Source organism: Oncorhynchus clarkii, chromosome 5 (assembly GCF_045791955.1).
Source record: "Oncorhynchus clarkii lewisi isolate Uvic-CL-2024 chromosome 5, UVic_Ocla_1.0, whole genome shotgun sequence".
Classification (NCBI taxonomy): domain Eukaryota; kingdom Metazoa; phylum Chordata; class Actinopteri; order Salmoniformes; family Salmonidae; genus Oncorhynchus; species Oncorhynchus clarkii.
In genome coordinates, this window is record NC_092151.1 from 77,964,495 (window position 1) to 77,986,589 (window position 22,095).

Sequence of the window (22,095 nt, forward strand, 5' to 3'; positions counted from 1 at the left end):
AGGACATTAGGGACCCATTCTTTCTTAAATCAAACTGAAACATGATATTTTTCAATATATATGATATATTCAATATGAATCGCTATTCTGTTAGGCTTGGGGAAGTTCCTTACTGTTTTACTTTGTTACTTTCGCCTCCTAACTGAATAACTCATAGACGTAAATAGATGTGCCATTCATTTATTAATCGGTCAATACGTTGATTTTACTTCCATTGAAGCATTTTCAATTGCCACTATATTATAATAAAAAACAACACTTTCTCTCTCTCTCACTAACACACACACACACACACACACACACACACACACACACACACACACACACACACACACACACACACACACACACACAATTTTACTCTACCCACACTTTACCTCTACCCACAGAAACACATACAAGGCCCTCCTGCGCCCGCCCTTCGACAAATCAGACCATGACTCCGTCCTCCTGCATACTGTTTACAAACAAAAAATCAAACAGGAAGTACCAGTGAAGAACTCATTTCGGAAGTGGTCTCACTCTAACATAAATGTGTACTTCGCTAGCACAGACTGAAACATGTTCCGGGATTCATCTGATAACATTGAAGAGTTTACCACATCAGTCACGAGTTTCATCAATAAATGCATCGAAGATGTCGTACAAACAATGGCTGTACGTATCCTAATCAAAAGCCATGGATTATAGGCAATATCCGTGCAGGTCTAAAGGCTAGAGCTACCTCTTTCAAGGAAAGGGACACGGACATGGACACTTACAAGAAAGCCCGCTATGACCTACTATGAGCCATTAAACATGAACAAATTCAATATACAGTTGAAGTTGGAAGTTTATGAACACATTAGCCAAGTACATTTAACCTCAGTTTTTCACAATTCCTGATATTTAATCCTAGTAAAAATGGTCTTAGGTCAGTTAGGATCACCACTGTCAGAGGCTATCTAAAAGATAGCGAAGGAGTCAGGCGCAGGACACAGATAAGAGTAACAATCACTGATTTACTCAATCCAAAATGTAACAAAATCCCGTTCCAAACAAGGACAAAACAGGACTCAAAATACAACACACCGGAATACACGAAAGACAATCACAAACAAAACAGAAAGGGAAACCAGAGGGTTAAATAAGGAACATAATTATGAGATGGGAAACAGGTGTGTAAACAGACAAAACAAAAGGAAAAATGAAACATGGATCGGTGACGTCGACCGCCGAACGTCGCCCGAACAAGGAGAGGGAACAACTTCGTTGGAAGTCAAAATAATAGTAGAGAGAATGATTTATTTCAGCTTTTATTTGCCAGTGGGTCAGAAGTTTACATACACTCAATTAGTATTTGGTAGCATTGCCTTCAAATTGTTTAACTTGGGTCAAACGTTTCTGGGAACCATTCCACAACCTTCCCACAATAAGTTGGGTGAATTTTGGCTCATTCCTCTTGACAGAACTGTTGTAACTGAGTCAGGTTTGTAGGCCTCCTTGCTCGCACACACTTTTTCAGTTCTGCCCACAAATTTTCTATAGGATTGAGATCAAAACTTTGTGATGGCCACTCCAATACCTTGACTTTGTTGTCCTTAAAACCTCTTACAGCTCCCCCCTACTTTGTGCAATTTCCGCCTGAAGACATACCCAAATCTAACAGCCTGTAGCTCAGGCACAGAACCAAGGATATGCATATTCTTGAAAGAAAACACTCTGACGTTTGTGTACATGTGAATTGAATGTAGGAGAATATAACACAATAGATCTGGTTTAGATAAAACAATGAAAAAAATCCATATGTTTTTTATTTTTATCTTCATATATATTCATCTTTATTCATCTTTAAAATGAACAAGATAAAACAAACATTCAGATAGGATGATGGGGACAATTTCAGTGAAAATATAAGAGGGCAACAGTACTTGTGCAAAGTTTCAGAATGATAACATCCACAATGAGTGTGCTACATGACATTTATCATGAAGTCACCCAGGTGTCCCACACAAAAAAAGTTTGAAATATCCAATAAATGTCGTTCCACTTCATGATTGTGTCGCACTTGTTGTTGATTCTTCACAAAAAAATACAGTTTTATATCTTTATGTTTGAAGCCTGAAATGTGGCAAAAGGTCGCAAAGTTCAAGGGGGCCGAATACTTTCGCAAGGCACTGTATATATATATACATATATACACACACGTATACACACACAGACATAGGCTATGGTCGTTCTCATACAAACAAACAGACCCTCACTCACAATGACTAGCTAACGTGTACTTTACCCATTTCATTATATCTTTATATAATGCAAATAAAATGTAAAAACAATCACAAATAATATTTTATATTAATTTCAAACAACGGCATTAGCATGAGAGCAACTTACCAGTCCAAAACAATGTACCCTGCTTTCAAAAAATATGCCTCTGTTTCAGTCTTCAAAATGGAGTCTTTAAAAAATCAGATCTGTCTCACTTTCACGATGAATTTCCTCTAAAATTGTTTCTACATTCGTATATCTAGTCTTAGAATTAGCTATCCTTGGCTTTTTCACCATGATGTTGGATAAATAAACAGCTGAAGATGCAAGTCACCGAAATACTGAGTGCGTAATAAGCTTTGCTCCTTCGGGGTAGAATTGGCAATGGCGAAATAACGGTCCTTACACCAGTGTTCAATGGAAAGGTTTGTCTTACAACAAAGAATCATGGGATATTGCCGTTTACCTATGCTCATTGGCTATCTACCCAGCTAGATTTCAAGATGATCAGTGGTCATTGGGTTAAAGACAGTCAATCAACGAGACAGTGGTCATATAATTGGTGCACAATGGGCTCGTCACTTGTTTTCTTCCAATCGGTCAATACGTCCCGCAAAATGACCCATCATGTTTGGTTGTGTTACAAACAAACAGTTGATTGCAAGGAAACCAAACATGACTGGATAAAGTCAGGGAAAGTCTGTCTATTTTAGGTTGGATGTTACGTCGAAAATTGAATGACACGAAATTCAACGAGATAAGCGTTCACAAAATGTTTAGTGTTAGGCTATACAAAATGGATTTAACCGAACAAAATACCATTCATTGTGTAACAATGAGCCTTGGGATTGCAACCAGAGCAAGATCTTCAAAGGTAAATGATTTATTTCAATGCAATCTGTGATTTCGTTACGCAAGTGCTAGCTGAATAAATAGTTTGATATGGGGGTCTGTGCTCAGATAATCGCAGCGTATTCTTTCACAATAAATCATTTTTTAAATCTGACAACGCAGTTGGATTAGCAAGATTCTAGGCTTTCGAACCATGTGAGACACTTGTATTTTCATGAATGTTTAATATGGCTATTTATGTAGCGATCACCTACAGTATGTTGTCGAATTTAATCCCGCTAACGGGTTCGGTGCGCAGAGAGGTTAAGCCATTTCGCCACAACTTTGGAAGTTTGCTTGGGGTCATTGTCCATTTGGAAGACCCATTTGTGACCAAGCTTCAACTTCCTGACTGATGTCTTGAGATGTTGCTTCAATATATCCACATAATTGTCCACCCTCATGATGCCATCTATTTTGTGAAGTGCACCAGTCCCTCCTCCAGCAAAGCACCCTTAGTACATGATGCTGCAACCCCCGTGCTTCACAGTTGGGATGGTGTTCTTTGGCTTGCGAGCATCCCCGATTTTCTTCCAAACATAACGATGGTCATTATGGCCAAACAGTTCTATTTTTGTTTCATCAGACCAGAGGACATTTCTCAAAAAAGTACGATCTTTGTCCTCATGTGCAGTTGCAAAACAGTTGTAAAAAAGTCTGGCTCTTTTATGGCAGCCTTTCAGGTTATGTCGATATAGGACTCGTTTTACTGTGGATATATATACTTTTGTACCCGTTTCGTCCAGCATCTTCACAAGGTCCTTTGCCATTGGCCTGGGATTGATTTGCACTTTTTGCACCAAAGTATGTTCATCTATGGGAGACCAAACGCGTCTCCTTCCTGAGAGGTATGCCGGCTGTGTGGTTTCCATGGTGTTTATACTTGCATACTATTGTTTGTTCAGATGAATGTGGTGCCTTCAGGCGTTTTGATATTGCTCCCAAGGATGGACCAGACTTGTGGAGGTCTATCATTTTGTTTCAGAGGTCTTGGCTGATTTCTTTTGATTTTGCCATGATGTCAAGCAAAGAGGCACTGGGTTTGAAGGTAGGCCTTGAAATACATCCACAGGTACACCTCCAATTGACTCAAATGATGTCAATTAGCCTATCAGAAGCTTCTAAATCCATGACATCATTTTCTGGAATTTTCCAAGCTGTTTAAAGGCACAGTCAACTTAGTGTATGTGAACTTCTGACCCACTGGAATTGTGATACAGTGGATTATAAATGAAATAATCTGTCTATAAACAGTTGTTGGAAAAATTACTTGTGTCATACACCAAGTTGATGTCCTAACCGACTTGCCAAAACTATAGTTTGTTAACAATAAATTTGTGGAGTGGTTGAAAACAAGTTTTAATGACTCCAACCTAAGTGTATGTAAACTTCCGACTTCAACTGTAGGACTAAAATAGAATTATACTACACTGGCACCAAAGCTCGTTGGATGTGGCAGGATTTTGCGGATTACAAAGGGAAACCGAGCCGTGAGTTGCCCAGTGATGCACACATCCCAGATGAGCTGGATGCCTTCAATGCTCACTTCGAGGCAAACAACACTGAGCCAGGTATGAGAGCTCCTGCTGTCCCAGACTATTGTGTGATCTCACTTTCTGTGGCAGATGTGAGTAAGACTTTTAAACAGGTTAACACTCGCAAGGCTGCTAGGCCAGACAGAGGGCGCGTTCTCAGAGCATGCACAAACCAGCTGGCAAATGTCTTCACGTAAATGTTCAACATCTTCTTGTCCCAGTCTGTAATCCAACATGTTTGAAGCGGAGCACCATCGTCCCTGTTCCTAAGAACTCAACGGTAACCTGCCTGAACAACTATCGTCCCGTAGCACTCAGATCTGAAACCATAAAATGCTTTGAAAGGCTGGTTATGGCACAACAACACCATCATCCCAGACACCCTGGAACCACTCCAATTTGCATACTGCCCCCAACAGATCCATAGATGCACTCCACACTGCTCTTTCCCAACTGGACAAGAGGAATACTTTTACACGTTTGTCATTTCCCTAATACCTATGTGAGAATGCTGTTCATTGACTACAGCTCAGCGTTCAATACCATAGTCCCCTCCAAGCTCATCACGAAGCTCGGGACCCTGGGACTGAACACCTACCTCTGCAGCTGGATCCTGGACTTGGGCTACCCCTAGCTGGTGAGGGTAGGTAACAACACCTGTGCCACGCTGACCCTCAACACGAGGGCCCCTAAAGGGTGTGTGCTTAGTGTTCTTCTGTACTCCCTGTTCACCCATGACTGTATCTTTTTGTTAATTTGGATCCCCATTACTTTTTTGTAGAAGCAGCAGTTACTCTTCCTGAAATCATAAAAAAACATGACAAGTACAAGTAACAAAACACTGATAGACAAGGACAGTCACACAAATTTAAAATACAACAATATACAAACAATGCAACTAAAAAGTAATATCAATAATAGAACTAAAAAATGATCTGTGCTAGAGTGTGTTTGTGTGTGTGTGTCCCACAGTCCCTGCCATGCCATGAGATGTTGTCTAATTTGTTTTTTAAAGTTAATTTTGCTGTTTGCTTGAGTAATTGGAGATGGACGTTCCATGCGATCATGGCTCTGAATAATATTGTGCTTTGCCATGCATTTAACTTTTTAAAATAATCACAGTTATATTTTTCATAAAAATGAGAAGCAGTTAATCTCTTGTCAACCCTCAGGCAGGAAAATGGGCATGCATGTTGTCGATGTCAGTTCTGTATGTGTAGTTAAGGGCATGGCATGTTGCTCTGTTTTGAGTAAGCTGCAGCTTTGCTAGGTCTTATTCGCTGCACTTGACCATATTACCAAAGAGTAATCAAGATGGGACAAGACCAGCCTAAACAACTATTACAGTTGATTGTCCAAAATGCAGAGAATATTATCATAACAGACATCTCTCCCCATCTTCACAACAACCTTGTAAACAGGACTTGACCATGATAATTGACCATCCAATGTTATATCAAGGAGTTTAACTTCCTTAACCTTCTCCAGTTGATGTTTAGGTCTTAGAGAATGTTTTGTAAAAATAGAGAAGATTAACAGTCTAAGGCAACTGCCCTGTGGTACACCGCACTGTACATACAGTGCCTTGCGAAAGTATTCGGCCCCCTTGAACTTTGCGACCTTTTGCCACATTTCAGGCTTCAAACATAAAGATATAAAACTGTATTTTTTTGTGAAGAATCAACAACAAGTGGGACACAAATCAAACATTTATTTATCTATCTTCTGATGAAGATCATCAAAGGTAAGTGAATATTTATAATGCTATTTCTGACTTTGTTGACTCCACAACATGGCAGATATCTGTATGGCTTGTTTTGTTGTCTCAGATTATTGCATGGTGTGCTTTTTCAGTAAAGCTTTTTTGAAATCTGACACAGCGGTTGCATTAAGGAGAAGTTTATCTAAAGTTCCATGCATAACAGTTGTATCTTTTATCAATGTTTATTATGAGTATTTCTGTAAATTGATGTGGCTCTCTGCAAAATCACTGGATGTTTTGGAAGCAAAACATTACTGAACGTAACACGCCAATGTAAACTGAGATTTCTGGATATAAATATGAACTATATCGAACAAAAGAAAGTCCTATGAGTGTCATCTGATGAAGATCATCAAAGTTAAGTGATTCATTTTATCTCTATTTCTGCTTTTTGTGACTCCTCTCTTTGGCTGAAAAAAATGGCTGTGTTTTTCTGTGACTAGATGCAGACCTAACATAATCGTTTGGTTTGCTTTCGTCGTAAAGCCTTTTTGAAATCGGACACTGTGGTGGGATTAACAACAAGTTTATTTTTAAAATGGTGTGAAATACTTCTATGTTTGAGGAATTTTAATTATGAGATTTCTGTTGTTTTGAATTTGGCGCCCTGCACTTTCACTGGCTGTTAGCGGGATCTAAGTCATAAGAAATTAACTTGTTCTCTGAAAAATAGCATTGTATTTAGTCAAACACAATTTTCTCCATCAGCTTACTAAGACTAGGCAACAAACTGATTGGGCAGCTTTCAGAGCCAGAAAATGGTGCTTTACTATTTTTAGGTAGTGGAATTACTTAAGCTTCCTTCCATGCCTGTGGACACAAACTCCTTTAGGGCTTTGGTTAAAGATATACCAGATATGGGTGGCAATATAGTCTGCAACCATTCTCTATAGTTTCACATCAAGGTTGTCTGTACATGGTGGTTTATCATTATTGATGGATAACAATCGTTTTTCCACCTCTCACACACTTACTTGACAAAATTCAAAACAGCAATCTTTCTCTTTCATTAATATATATTTTATACAGTATTATGATGGTTCACTGTTCAATGTTGTCATTTCACTGCTGAGTGTTTCACGTTACTAGTAAAATAGCCCTTGAACTGATTGGAACTGATTGGAGCTGATATTGAAAGGTTTTGTTATAAATGACCCATCAACATCAATGAACGATGGAGATGAATTGGGTTTTCTGCCCGTGACATAATTTAAGGTACTAAGTATTTTTTTAAATTGTGTTTTACTTTAATTTATTTTGGTTTGTTAATATAATTTATTGTTAACATTTCTAAATTGACAGTATGTCAACCAATCAGCTGAGCAGCCTGACTTATTTGCCACCTATTTTGCATAATTTCTTTGAACCATACAATTTTTTATTCATCATCAATCGAGGGGGCTCTAACAGTTCTCACAGTTCATGTCTTAACAGGTGCATGCTTGTCATGGCATGAATAATTATACAAATACTTCCAGTGGTGCATCTGGATTCACTTCCTCGTACAGATCAGACCAACAATCTTTTTTTATCACCCCTTTTTCGTGATATCCAAGACCAATATCCAGTCTTGTCCCTTCGCTGCAACTCCTATACAAACTCAGGAGAGACGAAGGCAGAGAGCCATGTGTCTTCCAAAACACGAACCTGCCAAGCCACACTGCTTCTTGAAACATTGCTCGCTTAACCCATAAGCCAGCCACACTAATGTGTCAGATGAATACCCTACAGCTGGTGACCGAAGTCAGCGTGCATGCACCCTGCCCACCACAAGGAGTCGCTAGAGCACGATGGGACAAGGACACTCTTCCTGGACACAGCCTGGGATGGAACCACTGGCATTTTTTACATTTTTTATAAAATAATCCAGAGAAAACAATTTCTACAATCTCTTATAATATACCTTAGACCCAAACTTTGGCACCTTGGCTTTCCTTGTCATTGCCACAATGTTATGGTCACTACCGCCAATGGGAACTGATATTGCTTTGGAGGAAACCTCTGCAACATTTGTGAAGATATGATCAGTACAAGTGGATGTCACAGATCCAACACTATTGGTATGCACTATTGTTGGTTGAGTGATAATATTACAGGCATTAGTCACAGTTAGAAGCTTATTTTTGAAAGGACAGCTAGTTGTGTGGCCATGCACAACTCCATCACCATCATTAAGTTTGATGATGACACAACGGTGGTAGGCCTGATCATCGACAACAATATTTATTTGTGGGGTTCTTATATTTGTCCGTTTACATACAACTGTGTAATGGAAGAGTGTTTTTGCATATCCCAACTCCCCCTGAGACACCTGCAGGATCACAGCCAGGGTCACCATTGTAGGGTGCCTCTGGAGGAATTGCGGTTAAGTGCCTTGCTCAAGGGCACAGCAACAGATTTTTCATCTCGTCAGCTCTGGTATTCGAACCAGCAACCTCTCCCTCAACGTCAGCAAGACAAAGGAGCTGATCGTGGGCTACAGGAAAGGGAGGGGCGAGCACGCCCCCATCTTCATTCCTGGGGCTTTAGTGGAGCGGTTCGAGAGCTTTAAGTTCCTCTGTGTTCACATCACCAAGGAGGTTTAAAATATTTTGCATGGCCCCTCAGATCCTCACAAGGTTCCTTTAGCTGCACCATTGAGAGCATCTTGACTGGCTGCATCACCGCTTGGTATGGCAACTGCACCACCCTGGATCACAAGGTGCTACAGAACGTGATGCGGATGGCCCAGTACTTCACTGGGTCCGAGCTCCCTGCCATCCAGAACCTCTATACCAGGCGGTGTAAGAGGAAGGCCTGGAGAATTGTCAAAGACCCCAGCCACGAAAGCCATAGACTGTTCAGTCTGCTACCACATGGCAAGTGGTACCAGAGCGTCAAATCTGGGACCAAAAGGCACCTGAACAGCTGCTACCCCCATAAGACTGCTGAGCAGTTAATCAAATGGCTACTCAGACAACCTGCACTGACCCTTTTTGCACTGACTCTATGCACACTCACTGGACTCTACCCACACACTCACACATACTTACACAGACACTCCAAAACACACACATGCACACGTACACTCACGCTCACACACACACACACACTTGTGTGTATCACAGGAGGCTGCTGAGGGGAGGACGGCTTATAATAATGGCCGCCATGTTTGATACCATTCCCCTCATTCCTCTCCAGCCATTACCACAAGCCCGTCCTTCTTAAATAAGGTGCCACCAACCTCCTGTGGTGTTTGTGTGTGCATGTCTGTGTGAGTGGAAACCGTGTGTGAGTGTGTGTGGGAGAGGGGCCCATCTGTTTGGTTCTTGAGGGACTCTGGCTGACAAGCTCACACACAAAGACGGGGCCTAAATAAAACAGCAAGGAGAGGCAGAGCTGTCATAGCAGCTAGAGATCACAACTTGATCTCATAGTTTCCCTTCGGGATTTAATGTAATTGGATGAACGTCTAAAAATGTATTCTGCGTGGTTACAGGATAATAATAAAAAGTTTAGTTAATAATTCCGAGTGGTTTAGGTTAGTTTTTTGGTTTGGGGAAAGCATAAAACAAAATAATAATTTTTAAAAGTGCTGTTTCCATTTAGTATCATCAAGTACTTTCCCTGCTTGCTAGATAACTGCGAACTGCTGCTGTGTAATGGTCTAAGGAGCACCTTCTGCCTCTGAGCGTTGTGAGTTTGAGGCCAGTGCCGTGCCAGCGTTTCTGCATTCCAAGGATGGAATATATTGGCGTCCTCAGTACCTTTTCAAATGTTTGAAATCGACGTCTATTTCTAGTGACCGGCTTGAAAGATCCCTGTAACATCTCACTCAGACCCGGAATTTTGATCTCATCAATCTAACCATAAACTACTATACAACCTGTCTTACACAGGGAGCCCATAGTTGAAAAGATTTCAATCTCACACTAACATACATATCTCTGTTTATATACATAGCTGTATCTGTGTATCTATAAAAACAAGTATATCATGTTCCCAGAGAGAGGGGAAAGAGAGATGGATGACAAGGAGGAAGAGAGAGAAGAGAAGAGGAGACTCAGAGATGAGAGGTTTGTAGAGAAGACAGGAGAGAAAAGGACTGTTCTAGAAGAGAGGAGAAGAGAGGGAGAAAAGCAGAGAGAGAAGATTAGAGGAGAAGAGCGAGAGAGGGAGGAGAGGAGAGGAAAGGATAAGACTGAATTATTAGAGCTCCATGGAGATGGACTGGGACTGGGAGTGGCTAGAAGCTGTAAATGGCAGTTAATGTGGACTCATCTGCTATATTTCAAACAGGTTTATAACACGCTACAGTGATCAACGGGAAAGCACCGAAAGGACACTAAGAAATCTATGAGATGGCTTACATCTCAATCACTCACACGCACACAGACACACACACACACACACACACACACTGCCTCCTAAGAGAGCATGTTAACATGAGCAATCCCTGTCAGATCAATTCTACATGAACTAGTCTCTCCGGAAGGCAGCTCTGATTAGATTTATTTTCAATGTTTCACAAGGAGTGGAGGAATAGAGGAGTGGAGGAAACTGCCTGTTATCTCTGAGAGGCAGAGAACCACAGCACACATACACACACACATAGACACAAACACAAGATGAGAACAAACACACATCTCGTCAGTAAGCATTACAAAAAGGAAAATGGCCTAACCACCCTGTCTAGAATCACAAAGAGCACCCATCACTTTGAGAAAGGTAAACAAAGAGGCTGATACAAAACTACCTAACCACTAACTACAACCTAGAGTGCTGCTGTTGTAGTATGTGGTGGTAGATAGAATAAGGAACCATAAAAGACGGGAGAGACTGTAGTAGACCGTTACACAAACTGACAGAGGAGCAGAGAAACGTAATGGACAAGAGAGAGAAGGAGAGGGGTGCATCAATGATTTATCCTGCCAGCTCATACTAAGAGGGAACAGAACAGAGTGGCATCCTATGTGTCTCTGTTTGCAGAGTTTAAAGGGGCAATCTGCAGTTGCAACATCCATTTTTAGACTTCTAAATGAATGATACATACTGTATATCCCATCAGTCATTTTATCCATAGCGCTGTCCATGAGTTTCAGAGTGGTTACATCCCTCAGCTGTTTACCTAATCAGTGGCAGGGTGCCCGCTTGGGTGTTATTTTATCTACGGATTGCCCTTTCAAGTTTCTTCAGACGTCAGGGGAGAGTGTGTGTGTATATATATTGTGTGTGTGTTTGTTTGTCTGATTTAACTGACAGTTCCCTTCACAGTAAATGCGTTTATCTTCTGCTTCAGGTGTTGGGGCAGATTCTAGACATCTGAGGGCTCCCATAGAGGACAAATGGCTCCATTGTTGGTCGCTGAAGTTGACCGATAATGCATATAATATGTATAATTCATGAAAGGAAACATTGACAGAAACAACTATCACACACGGAAGCTACGCCACAGAAGCTTTCTCAGAGCTCCAGTCATCTGCATCCCAAATGTCACCCTATTGTCTATATAGTGCACTACTTTTGAACCGGGCCCATAGGGCTCTGGTCAAAAGTAGAGCACTAAATAGGAATAGGCTGCCATTTTGGACCCCATCTCTATCCAATAAAACGTTCATTCATTTTCTCCCTCATCTTTATACCTCCAACTGAACACATAATGAGAGCTGGTCGCACGACCATACTTTATGTGTGAGAAGGCTGTGAATGCTATAATACTATGGATTATGTCCCAAATAGCACCCTATTACCAATATAGTCCACAACTTTTGACAAGGCCCATAGGGAACCCCAACGGGCTCTGGTCAAAAGTAATGCACTTTAGATGGAATAGGGAACCATTTGGGAGGCACATACTGTATAGCACGACTGTTCTTCTGAGGTTAGTGGTACTGTAGAGTATAGTGTTAATCAAACCTCGATTGAAGAGCAGTAGAGGCTTTCATTGTCCTCTGTAGCACACATATCTGAACCAGGAGCTTCATTTGAGACAAAAGAAAAAGAGAGAAAGGTTGCGTCCCAAATGTCACCCTTTTCCCTATAAACTAGGCCCTGGTCAAAATTGTTGCACTATTAAGGTAATAGGGTGCAATTTGTGACATATCAGTGAGAAAAAAGAGTGTTAGTTCTTTAATGAGCGAGTGCCAAGAGTGCTCATTCGTTCGTTTGTTCGTTCGCCAGGAGAACGCGCTTTGCTCTCATAATATGTATGATAATGAGGTGTGTTGGCGTAGCGACAGACAATGTTCCATCGCCGAGTGAGCGCTGCCAGTTTAAAAATAACGTGCTAATGTACTTTGAGATTATTCTGTATAATGAAAAGCGCTTTACAAATGTAAGAAATGATTATTATTAATGCTACCAGCGCCATCATCCTTGTCATACAACTTCCTGGATCAGTCACTACTGTGGCTTCTCAGAAGCGACCAGTCACACCCATGACTCAATCATCTCAGTGTGCGAGACATACTGTCTATCCTGTGTCTGATTAAGGTCTATGACTGAAATGTCACACAGTTTTTAAGTCATAATAAATTAGATTTTGAACTGGAGAGTGTCGCGCCTCTACCTCTGATGTATATATTTCACTTTTCATTCAAGACATACTGTCTATGAAATAAGTTGGTGGTGGGTGGAAAGATAGTGGTAGAAGAGAGGGATGTGGGCTGAGAGAAGGGAGTTTGAGAGAGTCGGAGAGGAGAGGAGAGAGAAAGACAGGAAGTATGCATGGTTGGAATACAAATAATGGAAAAAGCACTCTTTTCATAGTTAGGGTTAGGGTAGTAACTCTCCATTATTCAGCGTCACTCAACCATGGGGTAGCCTGTGGGAAGGACACCGCTGGAGACAGAGGCCTGGTGGGTGCCAATGTATGAAGGAGTTTGGTGGAAGTGTGTAGGCTATGTACACTGAGTCTACAAAACATTAAGAACCTGCTCTTTCCATGACGTAGACTGAACAGGTGAATCCAGGTGAAAGCTATGATCCCTTATTGATGTCACTCAGTGTAGATTTTGGGGAGGAGTCAGGTTAAATAAGGATTTTTAAGCCTTGTGACAATTGAGACATGGATTATGTACTGTATGTGTGCCATTCAGAGTGTGAATGGATAAGACAAAATATGTAAATGCCTTTGAACGGGGTATAGTAGTAGGTGCTTATCACACTGGTTTGAGTGTGTCAAGAACTGCAACGCTGCTGGGTTTTCACGCTCAACGGTTTCCCGTGTGTATCGAGAATGATCCAACACCCAAAGGACATCCAGCCAACTTGACACAACTGTAGGAAGCATTTGAGTCAACATGGGCCAGCATCCCTGTGGATCTCTTTCAACACCTTGTAGTTCAATGGCCATAATAAATAGGCATGGTGAGTGAGGTCAACCTTGAAGTATTTATAAAAAATCGGATCGAATGATAACATTCAGGGGCTAAACTTTAATGGATTAGAGACAAAAGTATGAATGTAAGCCGATGATTCAAGTTTTCTCGAGTCCTCAATTTTCAACCTTGAAGGGCCTCATTGAGGACCTGCATAATTTCTCCAGTTTCGCTGGACTAAAACCCAACTATGATAAGTGCACTATATTATGGATTGGGTCTCTAAACTTTAAATTCCATGTGGTCTCCCCTTTAAATGGGCGGATAATGAAGTTGATGTGCTTGGTGTACATATCCCAGAAAAGTTGAGCGATCTTGCTTTGATAGAACACAGCAAAATAGATAGAATCTTGAAACCGTGGAGAGGGAAGCACTTGTGCATTTACGGGAATATTACCCTGACTACCAACTACAGGATAACGTTTTACAGGAGAAAAATACATTTCACTCTATTTGGAATGGCAAATCAGATAAGGTTAAACAAGCACATTTACTGTATATAACAAACATGAGTTTGGAAGGATAAAACTATTAAACATTAAGGCATTAAACCTCTCTCTGAAAAGTCTCCATTGTTCCGAAATAGCATCTACATCCAAACTGGTTTTCTAGAATGCTACTAAGAGAGGCCCATCCTATGTTTAAGAGTGGGGTCTGCCATTTTTCAGATTAAAACCTTACATTTTTGGTGGATTGACAATGGATCCCTGTTTAAAGTATCGTCCTTTTTAAATGAACTCATACAGAGTTGGCTACAATTGAAATGTCATCCTCCAAAAAAGACAAATCTAATATTACAGCAAATAAAATGGTTAAACTCAAATGTACTGATAGGGTATAATATTTATGAAGGACATTGTAAACAAGGACTGTAAAATTATGTCACATAAGCAACTAACAACAGTGTATGGGGGTGTATGCTCAATACAAAATTATAACCAACTCGTTGCGGCTCTGCCACAAAATTGTACGAGACAGTTATTTAAAGCAGAAATTAAAGAATTAGTCAGTCTGCCACCCATTAAAAATCATAAATGGCTTAAAAGTATTAATATAAATTGAAAAATGTATCAGTTTCACTTAAAGTCCAAAGGTTTGACAGCAATGCTGAATAAAATTAAAGTCAGTTGGGAACAGGTCTTTGATGTCCAAATATCTTGGCATCGGGTCCATGAACTGATATATAAAACAACAAAACACATCAGTCTGCCCTAATCTTGTCCTGTGTGGCTCCATTGGTAGAGCGTGGTGCTTGTAGCGCTAGGCTAACAACACTGGTCCTGTGTGGCTCCGTTGGTAGAGCGTGGTGCTTGTAGCGCTAGGCTAACAACACTGGTCCTGTGTGGTTCCGTTGGTAGAGTGTGGTGCTTGTAGCGCTAGGCTAACAACACTGGTCCTGTGTGGTTCCGTTGGTAGAGCATGGTGCTTGTAGCCCCTAGGCTAACAACACTGGTCCTGTGTGGCTCCGTTGGTAGAGCATGGTGCTTGTAGCGCTAGGCTAACAACACTGGTCCTGTGTGGCTCCGTTGGTAGAGCGTGGTGCTTGTAGCGCTAGGCTAACAACACTGGTCCTGTGTGGTTCCGTTGGTAGAGCATGGTGCTTGTAGCGCTAGACTAACAACACTGGTCCTGTGTGGTTCCGTTGGTAGAGTGTGGTGCTTGTAGCGCTAGGCTAACAACACTGGTCCTGTGTGGTTCCGTTGGTAGAGCATGGTGCTTGTAGCCCCTAGGCTAACAACACTGGTCCTGTGTGGCTCCGTTGGTAGAGCATGGTGCTTGTAGCGCTAGGCTAACAACACTGGTCCTGTGTGGCTCTGTTGGTAGAGCATGGTGCTTGTAGCGCTAGGCTAACAACACTGGTCCTGTGTGGCTCCGTTGGTAGAGCATGGTGCTTGTAGCGCTAGGCTAAAAACACTGGTCCTGTGTGGCTCCGTTGGTAGAGCGTGGTGCTTGTAGCGCTAGGCTAACAACACTGGTCCTGTGTGGCTCCGTTGGTAGAGCGTGGTGCTTGTAGCGCTAGGCTAACAACACTGGTCCTGTGTGGCTCCGTTGGTAGAGCGTGGTGCTTGTAGCGCTAGGCTAACAACACTGGTCCTGTGTGGCTCCGTTGGTTGAGCGTGGTGCTTGTAGCGCTAGGCTAACAACACTGGTCCTGTGTGGTTCCGTTGGTAGAGCATGGTGCTTGTAGCACTAGGCTAACAACACTGGTCCTGTGTGGCTCCGTTGGTAGAGCATGGTGCTTGTAGCGCTAGGCTAACAACACTGGTCCTGTGTGGCTCCGTTGGTAGAGCGTGGTGCTTGCATTGCCAGGGTTGTGGTTTGAATCAAACATGGGACCAGTATGAAAATGTATGCACTCACTACTGTAAATGGCTCTGGATCAGAGTGTCTGCTAAATGAAAAAAAAAATGCCTAATTTCAATTTAAGCCATTATATTATAATGATATTATAAAGTATTATAAAATACTTGCAACAAAAATAATGATCATTATATGGGGCATTGAACAGTCAAATCAAATATATTTATATAGCCCTTCGTACATCAGCTGATATCTCAAAGTGCTGTACAGAAACCCAGCCTAAAACCCCAAACAGCAAGCAATGCAGGTGTAGAAGCACGGTGGCTAGGAAAAACTCCCTAGAAAGGCCAAAACCTAGGAAGAAACCTAGAGAGGAACCAGGCTATGAGGGGATGAGGGGTGGCCAGTCTTCTTCTGGCTGTGCCAGGTGGAGATTATAACAGAACATGGCCAAGATGTTCAAATGTTCATAAATTACCCGTTGAAACTGGAGCAGCAGCATGGCCAGGTAGACTGGGGACAGCAAGGAGTCATCATGCCAGGTAGTCCTGAGGCATGTTCCTAGGGCTCAGGTCCTCCGAGAGAGAGAGAAAGATTGAGAGAGAGCACACTTAAATTCACACAGGACACTGGATAAGACAGGAGAAGTACTCCGGATATAACAAACTGACCCTAGCACCCTGACACATAAACTACTGCAGCATAAATACTGGAGGCTGAGACAGGAGGGGTCAGGAGACACTGTGGCCCCATACAGAGGTTACCCCCGGACAGGGCCAAACAGGAAGGATTTAACCCCACCCATTTTGCCAAAGCACAGCCCCCACACCACTAGAGGGATATCTTCAACCACCAACTTACCATCCTAAGACAAGGCCGAGTATAGCCCACAAAGATGGCACAACCCAAGGGGGGGCGCCAACCCAGACAGGAAGATCACATCAGTGACTCAACCCACTCAAGTGACGCACCCCTCCTAGGGACGACATGAAAGAGCACCAGTAAGCCAGTGACTCAGCCCCTGTAATAGGGTTAGAGGCAGAGAATCCCAGTGGAAAGAGGGGAACCGACCAGGCAGAGACAGCAAGGGCGGTTCGTTGCTCCAGAGCCTTTCTGTTCACCTTCACACTCCTGGGCAGACTACACTCAATCATATGACCCATTGAAGAGATGAGTCTTCAGTAAATAGGAGGGATGTATTGCAAAAGGAAATAACAAAATGTCATTATACTGGGAAAGATGGGTTAATCTGTGGACATTGGAGGGTGGGAGTTAAGATCAGAATGAATGGTGGATTGGCCGCTGTGGGTGAAAATCCAGCACTTCTAGAAATAGGAAATTAGTAATATATGTACAGTATAATGATTTAACTACATGTACTGTATATGTGAGAAAAAATAGCTGTAAGCAGCAGTAGAATTATTGTTGTCCGTTAGTTTACTCCAGTCAGGGTAGGGATGGTAGGGTTGGGGGGAGAAGCATAAAGGAATATCTAGTTTTTTAAATAAAAGGGATTAGAAATTACGCAACAAAAATGGGGTGGATTTCAGATGGGGCAGTGTGTGTGTGTGAATGTGTGAATGTGTGCGCATGTATGTATATATACTATATGACTAAAAGTATGTGGACACCTGCTCGTCATCACTCCAGAGAACATGTTTCCACTGCTCCAGAGTCCAATGGCGGCGAGCTTTACACCACTCCAACCGACGCTTGGTATTGTGCATGGTGACTTTAGGCTTGTGTGCGGCTGCTCGGCCATGGAAACCCATTTAATGAAGCTCCCGATGAACAGTCCTTGTGCTGACGTTGCTTCCAAAGGCAGTTTGGAAATTGGTAATGAGTGTTGCAACCGAGGACAGACAATTTTTATGCGTTAAGTGCTTCAGTACTCTGCGGTCCCGTTCTGTGAGCTTGTGTGGCCTACCACTTCGCGGCTGAGTCGTTGTTGTTCCTAGAGGATTCCACTTCACAATAACAGGACTTACAGTTAACCGGGGCAGCTCGGACAGGGTAGAAATTTGACGAACTGACTTTTTGGAAAGGTGGCATCCTATGACGGTTCCACGTTGAATGTCATTGAGCTCTACAGTACAGGCCATTCCACTGCCAATGTTTGTCAATGGAGATTGCATGGCTGTGTGCTTGATTTTATACACATACACAAAGGGGTGTCCACATACTTTTGTATATATAGTGTTTGTGTGTATGTATGTATGTGTGTGTATAAAGGGGGCACAGAGTCTGTATATATATGTTAGTGTGTGTGTGTGTGTGTGTGTGTGTGTGTGTGTGTGTGTGTGTGTGTGTGTGTGTGTGTGTGTGTGTGTGTGTGTGTGTGTGTGTGTGTGTGTGTGTGTGTGTGTGTGTGTGTGTAGAGGGGGCTCAGACTGTACACTGTGGAGCTGTGGAATCTGTAATCCTATTTTAGAAAGACAAAAAACATCAGCTGACCAGCACTGCTGGAACAGGACTTCTGGGGGGAGGGAGGAGTATTTGTGAGCTTGAAGTGGAGGGTATGTGTGAGGAGAGGAGGGGTGTAGGGAGACCAGGGGAAGGTTGAAGGCTAGATGTGGAGGGTATGTGTGAGGAGAGGAGGGGGCGTAGGGAGACCAGGGGAAGGTTGAAGGCTAGATGTGGAGGGTGTGTGTGAGGAGAGGAGGGGTGTAGGGAGACAAGGGGAAGGTTGAAGGCTAGATGTGGAGGGTGTGTGAGGAGGAGGAGGGGGCATAGCGAGACAAGGGGAAGGTTGAAGGCTAGATGTGGAGGGTGTGTGAGGAGGAGGAGGGGGCATAGCGAGACAAGGGGAAGGTTGAAGGCTAGATGTGGAGGGTGTGTGTGAGGAGAGGAGGGGTGTAGGGAGACAAGGGGAAGGTTGAAGGCTAGATGTGGAGGGTGTGTGAGGAGGAGAGGAGGGGGTGTAGGGAGACAAGGGGAAGGTTGAAGGCCTTCCCTCTCCCTCTATCATCTATAGATTCCTTCTCCCTCCCTCATCTATAGATCACCTCTCCTCTCCTCTCCCTCCCTTATCTATAGATCCCCCCACTCTCCCTCCCTCATCTATAGACCCCTCTCTCTCTCTCATCTATAGACCCCTCTCCTCTCCCTCCATCTATAGAACCCCTCTCCCTCCATCTATAAACCCCATCCCCTCTCCATCCTTCACCTACAGACCCCCTCTCCCTTCCTCATTTATAGATCCCCTCCCCTGTCCCTCCTTCATCTATAGACCCCCTCTCCCTCCCTCATCTATACATCCCCTCCTCTCACCATCCCTCATATATAGATCTCCTCTTCTGTCCCTCCTTCATCTATAGACCCTCTCTCCTTCCATCTTTATACCCTATCCCCTCTCCCTCCTTCATCTATAGATTCCTTCCCCTCTCCCTCCCTCATCTGTAAATCCCCTCCCCTCTCCCTCCTTCATTTATAGATCCCTCCCCTCACCCTCCCTCATCTACAGACCCCTCCCCTCTCCTTCCCTGAGCTATGGACCCCTCCCCTCTCCTTCCCTGATCTATGGACCCCTCCCCTCTCCCTCCTTCATCTATAGATTCCTTCCCCTCTCCCTCCCTCATCTGTAAATCCCCTCCCCTCTCCCTCCTTCATTTATGGATCCCTCCCCTCTCCCTCCCCCATCTACAGACCCCTCCCCTCTCCTTCCCTGATCTATGGACCCTTCCCCTCTCCCTCCCTCATCTAAAGAATTTTCCCTCTCCCCTACCTCCTTCCCTAGCAATTGCCACACACAGACTTTAGTTAATGTCAGGGGTCAGCGCTGTAGAGACAGGGTTGGCTTTGCTAATGCTATGCTAGATGCTCCTGTCAGGGAAAGGAGAGGTGAGGTGAAGGAGGGCAGGGAGGAACAGAGGGGGTTAGAGAGGGATTAAAGCGGGGCTAGAGGGAAGGTTAGGGGAGTCCGAGTAGAGGAGGTTTGGCAGTTTGTCCCTGTCAAGAGAGGAGAGAGGTGAGGGGAGGTGAGGGGACATGAAAGAGGAGCAGTGGGGGGTAAGGAAGTCAAGGTAGGGATGTTTAGTTCATACTGCTCTCTGAAATACTACTTTCACAACCCTGTCTAAGAATTGATAGAGTAATCTACAATATCTATAGGTCTGTCTATCCACAACTTATTATTTGCTGGTGAAGCATGATGGAGTAAAGTCAGAACCAAACCAGACTCTGAAATGCTGCATTTTTCAAATAATGCCACAACAAAACAGAATGTGTCAGCCACTCTTTGAATCATGAAGCCTTTTCAACAGATCTGAAACTGTCACAGCTTTTTATCCCAGTGTTTGGGAGTCACTGGGCTGTATTGTGTGTGTACTTGGCTCACTGGGCTGTATTGTGAGGGGTTGTGTGTGTTATGTGATTGAATGCCTTTGTTTAAATTCCCGTAACTGTGTGTCAGAGTGTGTGAGAATGTGAGTATTTTCCAGTTAATGTGTGCAAATGTATGTGTGTGTGTACTTGTTTTGTATTGTGCATGTCCACTAACTGTGTCTAATGTGGTGAGCTCACTGTGATGGAATTTTGGAGGGGTCATGAGCTATCCAGCACCCCCCCACCCCCTCCTCCCCTAGCCCCCATTCTCCCTACTGAGTACAGTACCCTCCCCTGTGCCCCCTGCCAATACTGACCCAGAGAGAGGGAGAACATCCTTTATCGGACTGTCTGACGTAGCGTTAAACCAAGAAAAGAAAGACAGTATGGAAGAGAGAGAGAGCGAGAGAGAGAGAGAGAGAGAGAGAGAGAGAGAGAGAGAGAGAGAGAGAGAGAGAGAGAGAGAGAGAGAGAGAGAGAGAGAGAGAGAGAGAGAGAGAGGAGAGAGAGAGAGAGAGAGAGAGAGAGAGAGAGAGAGAGAGAGAGAGAGAGAGAGAGAGAGAGAGAGAGAGAGAGAGAGAGAGGAAAATTCTGATTATTTTAGGAGCCTTTGTATGACCAGTCCAGTCTGTGCATGGGGAGGATATTTGTTTGAGTTGGTTATTTGGAGCCTTTGACACAGCAGAGACAGAAGCATGCGATAATGAGCAACATTATTCCTTAAATAGTGCACTACACAAATGTAGTGCACTCTGTAGGGACTACGGTGCCATTTTTGGATACAGCCAGTTTCCTACCTTATTCCGTACCAGAAGACAGGCTGACTCATAAGGTCGTCTTAGAAGTTTTTGACTTAAGTACAATTTTTAGGGCAGGCAGGAGAAAGGTGCAGGGAAGTTAGGATAAGTTAGGAGTTAGCTAGTGAATTCTTTAAATAACACTAATGATAAAAACTTAATTAACACGCCAAGACGCAGTAAGAATCTATTTTTCTTAATTAGCCATAGCCTACAGACAAGCTTGTTGGGAGATACTAATGAGATGCAAAGCCCCTCTGTTGAAAGTTAACGAGTAGTGTGTGTGCGTGTGTGATTAGTAATGCTTGCAGATAGCTATGTACACGTAAGAGCTAGCAGGAGAAAATAGAACTCTGCATCACACATTACCGAGGTCAGCAGATTTCTCTGTTTGATCCTGTTTCCACACCACTGGCTCAGCGCATCCAGTGGCTTTTGCCTATCTCTGACACACACACACACACACACACACACACACACACACACACACACACACACACACACACACACACACACACACACACACACACACACACACACACACACACACACACACTGCATTACATCTACATTCACACACACACATGGATGCTTTACACACACACACACACACACACACACACACACACACACACACACACACACACACACACACACACACACACACACACACACACACACACACACACACACACACACACATATAGCTTCTATGGCTCACACTAAAATAGACTGTCCTTTGATAGCTCCTTCATAACACTCAGTGGGTGTTATTCCTCACAGAGATGCTGTCTAGGGGCCATCAACAGGCTAGCACAGATTAGCGTGCTAAGCTAATTATACCGCTCAACATGTACGACCCAAATGGCCCCCAATTC